The following is a 9,398-nucleotide window of genomic DNA, read 5'->3' as shown; positions in this document are numbered from 1 at the left end:
AAAAATAAAATATAATATATAAAAGTAATAAACAATATTTTTTAAATTTCCATATATTTCATACATTTTGTACTTTTATATTAAAATCAGAAAAATGTAGACATTCACATATAGATTTATAAATACATTGTTTTATTTCTTACTTGTTCTTTTAATTGTAAAAATGGTTCTCATAATACTCTCATTATCTATGTTAAAACTTCTCCCTTTTTTTATTTTTATTGACAACTCTGAATCAAAAAAAAATATTTTTTCAACGTATTTATCTTATTACGTTAATATATTTTAATACAAAATTTCAATATTACTACATTTTAAACAAAATAAAGAGATATAATTGCATAAATAAGTATTATATAATGAAAATTATAAGTTTTTTCTCTTATTATTAAGTAAATAATAGACCAAAATTGCGTTCACAAATATATGTCCTATCGTTCATTATTTTCTGCTTAAGATATTCGAATAGAGAATTTTTTTTTATTCTGTAATTAAGCATGATTTAGCAGCAACAAAATCTCGTTAAATATGCTTGTCCACACATATTATATAAAATAATCATTAATCTAATATAGATTAGTTAAATAATAATAAAAATTAAATTAAATCATAGTTAAAATAATTTGTCTTTTTACATATAATATGTGAAATAATCTAGAAATATTAATTATATGATGCGTATGATATTTTAGAAAAGAATTAATAAATTACAAATAATCTTGATATTCATTGAAGTACATATATTTTGAAATTTATAAAATTTAAGTAAACTTATTTTTTTATTGATTACAAGAGTATTTTTTATGCATGATGATTTATATCTATATATTTTTAAAATAATATTTGATACATAATGAGATGATGAATAAATTTAACTGGTAAGGATATTTTGATGAGTACAGTCGATAAAAAATATCTATATACCTTGATTATAATAAAGATTACATTTTCAAAATACATGTCCATATAATTATAGTATTATATATATTATTTACTCCAATTACGCAATTTATTATTTAACGGACATATGTTGAAATATATACTTTATATGAATGATTAAATTAGTTCCTATAATTGTATTTACAATAAAAAACAAGATTTTGTTAATAGAATATACGTACAGAAAATTTAAAAAAATTTTAATTCATAAAATGAAGTTCCAGAATTTATAAAAAAGAGAAAAACCTAAAGTATATATTATTTTCTCACTAATATATTTCTATAATGAAAAAAAATATATTTCATAGAATGCGTACTATATATAATTTAACTAAAGTCAAGCATATTCATCAAAATATATATAACACTTCCCAATTTAGACACCTGAAAATTATATTGTCTATACCCCTAGTTATATATTTCTTAAGACCTATTTATTTCCTATAAGATATATTATGCATAATCATAGATCATATTGGCATTTTGTCACATTAGACTTTTTGGCGTTGTTTTTATACATGCTCATATATTTTTTTAAAAAATATTTTTCAGATGCTTTAATTTATATAAAATAGTAAAGCAAAAAAAATTTGATAATTACATTTGTGCTATATAAACCTATAAAAATAAGGTTTTATTGTTATACTTATTTATATAGTATCATATATATTGTGATATTTTTAAACACATTCAATTTCTGTAAATTTATATAATTCTGAAAATGAACCATGAAGAAATTTATAAAATAAGAATATATATACGTATAATTGAATATAAATCATACAATACTGATTTTATATAAAGTACTTATAGTTCTTCTATGAAAATTTCTTACATACTTTTTAATAGTTAAATATATGGAAAATTATATAATTCATCGTATGCATAAATGCATTGGTTAAAGTACATTAAGTGCTTCAACTGTGTATATTTATTTATTTAAAACTGTATGACAAAATTTTGACATACTTTTTACATACCAACATAATGTGAAGCTAATATAAAATCCTTAATATATATTTTTTTATATACCCTACTTTAATTAATGCAGCTATATTTCAAATGTTTTATTTGTCATTCGTGATATATTATATGAATCTATTTAAATATAGAAATATAACATGTTTGAACATAAATAGTTAGATGCCTAATTTATCATATTAGACAAAGGAAGAATCTATAATTGTTATTTATATATATTATAAAACTAAGAATAAATATAATAAAAATACCTCTATCTATATTATTAACTAAATGTCATATGAATGCATATACTACATATTAATGTAATTCAAATACATAGTATAGTGATATATAATATTATATCGAAAATTTTCCTCTACATAATTATTGTATATTGGAATATGTATATAAAATCATTTATTAAAAACATTCTTATTCTAATCATAGTTATTTTAAAAATGGTTCATATAATTAGCAATGTAATAATAATACAGATATAGACTTCATATATAAAGGAAATAAGTTACATATATATCCTAAAATATGAAATTAAATAAATCACACATACTTTATATATAAGTCACTTAAAAATAGTATATTGATAAAGCTAAAAACGATATTTTATAACTTAAATTATAACGATATATATATGTTATATTGATGCATTTACTCTAACCCATTTATATATGATCTAATGTATTACATTTTAATTTTTATGTATAACATTTTTTTAATAATTTTTTAATTGACAATAATATAAAAAATCCAAGGTCTTATACTTTAATGGAACAAAAACTTGTAATTAATTTATAAGGTTATTATCATAAGCACATGGGATTGAAATAGCAATATAAGTAAAAAAACATTCACCTTTTTCACGAAGATTACAAACGATATTTATTATCTATTTTTTAATTTTTGTATATTATTAGGTATCAAATAATTTAATATCGTATTATATTCACCAAAAATATTGTTAATATATATATTATAAAAAATTTATTTGATCATATTTTAAAGGAGTATATATATAATGTTAAAAATAATGTATTACGCAGAATATAATTCAGGAAAATATAGATACAAGATTTATCCTTTTTCATAATAACATATATGTGTATTATAATAATATTTAATATATAACTATTAATTTCTATATTATGTCATTGAAACACATTTTCAGTAACTATTTCTATATGTATAATTGTGTTATGTATATAAGCTGTTTCACCATATAATGTTTACATATTTCATTATCCTACCTTAATTATCAAGACAAATATATTAAAACACTATATATATACGTATAAGTTATTTATTCTATAAAATAATACTGTATTTTTATTTCTTATTGAAAACATATTCTAACGAATTTATAGTAGAACTAAATACTATAATATAAAAAAAAATAATGCGTAATATATTATGTATTTGCTTATATTGTAAATTATCAATATATATAACAGGAATATAAAATAAAACATATATTTCTTATAATTCTTATAATGAAATATTAGTAGTATAAAAATTTGTTATGCAATAATATATAATATTTTTCAAAATTATATTATAAAAAAATCCTTAATTATAATATGTTAAATGTATATGATATTTTATAATTCATATATAAACATGATATTCCTTTAAATTTATTATAAAAAATATAAATTTTAATATATGTCTTTGTTTTTTTTTATAAAATTAATCCCTTATATCATTATAATAGATATATTGTAATTCTAATAAAAAGTTCAATTAATTTAAGAATCATGAACTACAAAAGTATTATCATATATATTATATCTCCGCATATCCAGAAATTCGTTCTTATTTTAAATCCTTTTTATTTAGTGTATGGGATATATATATTATGATATTTATTAATTAAGAATCCATATATCTATTTGATAATATTATGCAAATATAGTTACAATTTATAAAATACCCTAAAAAAAGGAAAAAATCATATAACATAAGTCATATAATATAGTTTATAATTAAAACATTAACAACAAAAATTTATATAAATTTATTCCTTAATATTATTAATACTATACGATATTTTTTGTTGTGTTATTATTATAAGATTTTATATATTAAAATTACATTTGCTTAAACCATTAACAAAATAATACAAAGTATAATATACTAAATAGTTCTTTATTTTGTTTACATTAGATATATATACAAATTATTTATACATAATTTTTCGGACATAATCATTTATAATTTAATCTATATATGATTTATATATATTATAATAATAAATTACATTATGCTTTTACCCAAATTAATACTTATATAAGTTTAAACCATAAATACAAGGTCTATATTCTATTAATATATGTACCTATAAATAATATTAATACGGTGCTTTTTGTTTTTTATATAAGAGATTAATGAAATAAATATTCAATGTTTAAGAAAATATAAAATCATTAATATATAATATCCTTATAACAATTAATAGAATTATAATGATAATATTTAAATTTTTATTAACATATGTTAAAATGATTTTTATGCTTGTAAATAATAATATGTCCTTTATTTATCATTTAAATTATAAAAAAATATTACTTTCATGTTTATATATAAAAAATATATAATTCATTCTCTATATATAGATTAAAATACAATCAATAAACATTAATTATATGTAATAAAGAAAGAATGTAAAAATTATACAATGAAATTATATATTTAATTCATAAAAAAAGATATTTATTAAAAATATCCTTCTATTTCCAATATATACATGTATGAAACAGACACATAAATATGTATTGATAAATGAAATATTGTTTTTATTAATATATATATTCCCTATTTTATTGTATTTGGTAATTAAATTATTATGGATCCATTATATATATATAAATAATACAAAATATAATTCTTATCATTTTGTATTTCTACATAATTTTATGTTATATATTTTCTTTTCATATTATATAATATTATTAATAATTGCTTCAAATATTCTAAAATATGATAAAATCATATGTTTTTTTATTTAGGAAGAATAAGATAAGAATATAAGTTTAAAAAATATATATAAAAATTATTTATCGTACAATAACATGTATTTTATATAAACATAATATGTGGTAGTATATTTTTATATAAAAACATTTTTAATTACTATATATGAAATATAGTTGTATAATTTACATAAAATATCATTATGGACACTCCAAAATCTACGATAAAAGACGTATTATCTTACTATAAATATAAATTATAATTTACCTTATCTAATTTAAAATAGTGTTATTTGCATAAGAATACGAAAAAATACATTTTTATAAATGTTGTTATAATCCTTTATACCTTTAATGCATTTTTTTTTTAGTTCGACTTTAAGGGTCTATTTCCCGCCTGTATGAATGAACATGATCATCTTGCAAAAAATAAATCAGGGAAAGAAGTTTTTATTCTTACTGCTCCGTGTAAAAATATACAATCATTTTTGAGTGCTGGCAATCAAGATGGGGGGGTTTTATTATATTGTGAAGAAACTATTCACTATTAGGAGTACATAAAAGATAAGCATGACTCACATGTAAATCCAAGATGTAATTATTTAAACTATATTCTAAAACTTACACTAAACAATAGTAAATGTACAGTTAAAAACTCAAAAACATTTTACGAAGAAATTATCAATGAAATCCTAGAAAAAGGTATTAAGCAATTTTCTATGTATATAAAAGTCATATTAAGGAGCTTCATGATGATTTACTTTCCGTATTGAATGATATAAATAAATTATATCTAATTTTATCAGAAAATAATACATGCTCTTCTGGTGGATATTGTCATACGACGTATATCAATCTATCAAATAAACTTGAAATTACAACTAACGACACTCTTCGTACAGCTCTAGATGAATTTGCAAAGAAAAATATTCCATATTTAACGAATGCACAACAACTGAAATTCCTTTCATTTTGATCAAATGCGCTCATCATTATCATAACCTTAAGTATTATACCTTTTACACTATTCATGATAATATTCAACATATATAAGGTTAAATATGAAGTTGACTAATTTATTATATAATTTCATTAAAATTTACATTACAAGTAATTTTGTAAAAATTACATAATATAAACAGGACATTTATATATCAAATTGTTTCTATATTATCAATATAATCCGTATGGTTCATTTTTACAGCCAATAGTAAGAATGTTAAGGAGAATATGGAATAAAAAAGATAAAGATTATCTTAACATAAAGATTCATCAGAATTCATAAACAATAATTTCATTAATAATAAGTACAAAATAGGATGTAACTCTATAGCCTACACATGAAGATCTTATGATTACTAGTAAAGAATACAGCATATTTTCATTTAAATAATAAAATTTATGAATGAATTTTTTTACAAAAAGTAAAGAAAAATAAATATTAATGGATTAAAATACTATAAAAATATTTTAATTATTTGATAATACACGATAATAAATGGATTATATATTTTCAGAATTTTATACTTATTACACAAAAATTGTATTGGTTATATATTTTTCAAACAGATAATAATCTATAAACATGAATTACAATTATAATATATTATTACATCCAATAAAAAAAATAAATATATTAATATTTTAAAGATGAACTCTGTTCTTATAACTTCATTTATAATGTGCTAATTTTTTTTTAAATATAATTAAAAGAAAAAACACAATTACATATATAATAAAAAAAATAAAATATATACATACTGACACAATTTATATATACTGTAATCTAGAATAAAATATGAGGAATATACATAAAAAGAATATTTAATTTTATTATTTATATTTTAAATAATTCGCCTACATCATCAGTGGAATATATATATGGCAAGCATAGAAACTTCTAATTGATTTACTAATAAATAAAACTTGATGCATTCATATAATTAGAACTCAACTATTATTAAATTATCCATATTAAATTTATGCAATTTTTATATTTATATATGAATATTTAAATAAAAAGAATAAAAAAATTCCACAACAATTTCAAAACAAATTAATTTAACAATATGCGACATATATTAACATAAATTTATTAAATAAAGTTTGTAATAGTATTATGTTATTATAAATATAATTTTATATTTACACATTAATTTCCTAAATACATATATTTTTTATAATAATTAGAAATATTGTTTAAATATATATTTATTATAGCCACGTTTACATTTAATAAAAAAATATAAAATCATATTATACGAAAAAACTAAAAATAAAAATGTATGTGTTTTATTATAATAATTATAATGTTTTTTATATATATGTATAACTAAATAACGGATAAATATCAATATTGATAATGATAGAATAATAATAATGTGTCTTTAACATAAAATAATATGGTTAATTTATAGATTTTATAATTAAAAAATTTATAAATGTAACACTTAAATATTATTATTCAAAATATAATAGCTATACATAAGATATAGTAAGAAAGATTTTACTTTTGAACATAGAAAATTAAATATATCACATAAATAAGAATTTATAATCATTTATATGTAATAAAATAAGACGTAATAACTGTATTTTATAATAATATTACATATATACAACTAATGAGTTACAGTACCAATCCAACATCCTATATATATAAATATAATATATTAATTTTAATTATTTTTTTTATTTTTTCTATAGAATATTATATTTTCTCCAACTTCCTAAATATATATAATATATATATCATTAAAAATGATTTATCGCATAATAAACATATTTATATATATAATATGTACATATATTTTTTTACTACTTGTAAATATCTTTCATCATACAATAAATAAAGAACTATATATTTTTTTCATTTTCTCCATATATTTTTTGCTTCAAAAGATTTTATATTATTTCCTTTTAAATAAATTTATTTATAAGTATCATTAAATGAATAAAACTAATGTATATTCTGTTTTGTCTGTTCTTTTTTTTATTATAAAAGGAAATTATAATTATAATAATTTTATGTTTTTATAGATAAATACATTAATATAGGATATGAATTATTTAAACTAATTGCTAATGTTGTTTTTAAATATTTCATTTTAGTTTTTCCTTATAACATGCTCACTTTTCATATTAAATTACACATTTAGAATAACAAAGCATATATATACATAATGCACTTTAATAAATATGAACTCATTTGTTAATCATAACTATGTGGTTATACAATATATTTTTATCTATAATGATTGTGAACATATTTTTTCTATTCATCTTTTATTCATAGGATAATATGCATAAATTCAATTGTGTAATTGAATGCGAAGAGTTGTTTATAATTAATTAATAATCTAATATAAAAATAATATAATTAGCCTAAATTTTTTTCCTAGAATAAGTGTTTCCACATTTTATAAGTATATGATATTATATTAAAAGAAAGTAATATATATATACATTATACAGCATATACTTATAAATATTTAGAATTATATTATATGGTGTTTTGTTTTGCTTACATTTAATAAAATCATTATAACAGATTTTATATTGTTAATATATATAATATGCATATTTAAATAGTGTTAACTTAAATTTATAATGTTTAAAATTAAAATTTTATATTACTATAGACAAATATAATATAATTTTTTACAGAAGTTAGGCATATAAAAAACAGTTTTAGATAAATAAATTCATAATAATATAAAATATTAACTATACATAATAAAATGTGCTTAAAATGTTTTTTATGTTCTAGCATACATATTATAATATAGTGTACTTATTTTTTTAATAACATTAAAAAATTTCACATTATGTTATATTTTATAGAAAAAAAAATTTACATTTTGTAGCAAATATATAAAATAAAGGATAATTCTTATTTTTTATATTCAAAAATAAAATAATTTTTCTTCCAAAAAGTATCATTTTTAATACAGTTATGTAAATATTACAATATATACTATTTGATAAAATCGATAATACTTTTATATCTTCTTCATATAGTATATGATAATATAAATAAAATAAGTAAATTAGATAACATAAGAATAGAACACTATAAAAATATTATCCTACATATTATAGTGATATATTTAAAATTGAAGATTCATATAATTGTATTTTAAAGATTAATAATTGATATAATATTTTAGTAAATTTTTATTTTATTAGAGATAGACTATTTAGTAAGTATCTAACAGCATAACACTGACTGAGGTGCTTATAAAACTAAAATATATATCAAGATATATAAGATAATTTTTATTCAAGCACAATTATATATTTTAAAATATTTATAATACATAAACTTTCTAAATTCTTGGGTTCTGGAATAAGAAGTGCCTTAACGTTTATTGTTTATATTATTATAAACAATAATAATAAATATTATTGTATTAAAACATATTATAAGATTAAATAAAATATATTCTAAAATACTATATATATATTTAAGAACTCTACGGATAGTACTTCAATTATATTTATTTATTATAA

Source organism: Plasmodium gonderi (genome assembly GCF_002157705.1).
Source record: "Plasmodium gonderi DNA, contig: Pgo-contig_559, whole genome shotgun sequence".
NCBI lineage: Eukaryota > Apicomplexa > Aconoidasida > Haemosporida > Plasmodiidae > Plasmodium > Plasmodium gonderi.
The sequence above is the reverse complement of the archived record's forward strand: the minus strand, read 5'-3'. Positions refer to the sequence as shown.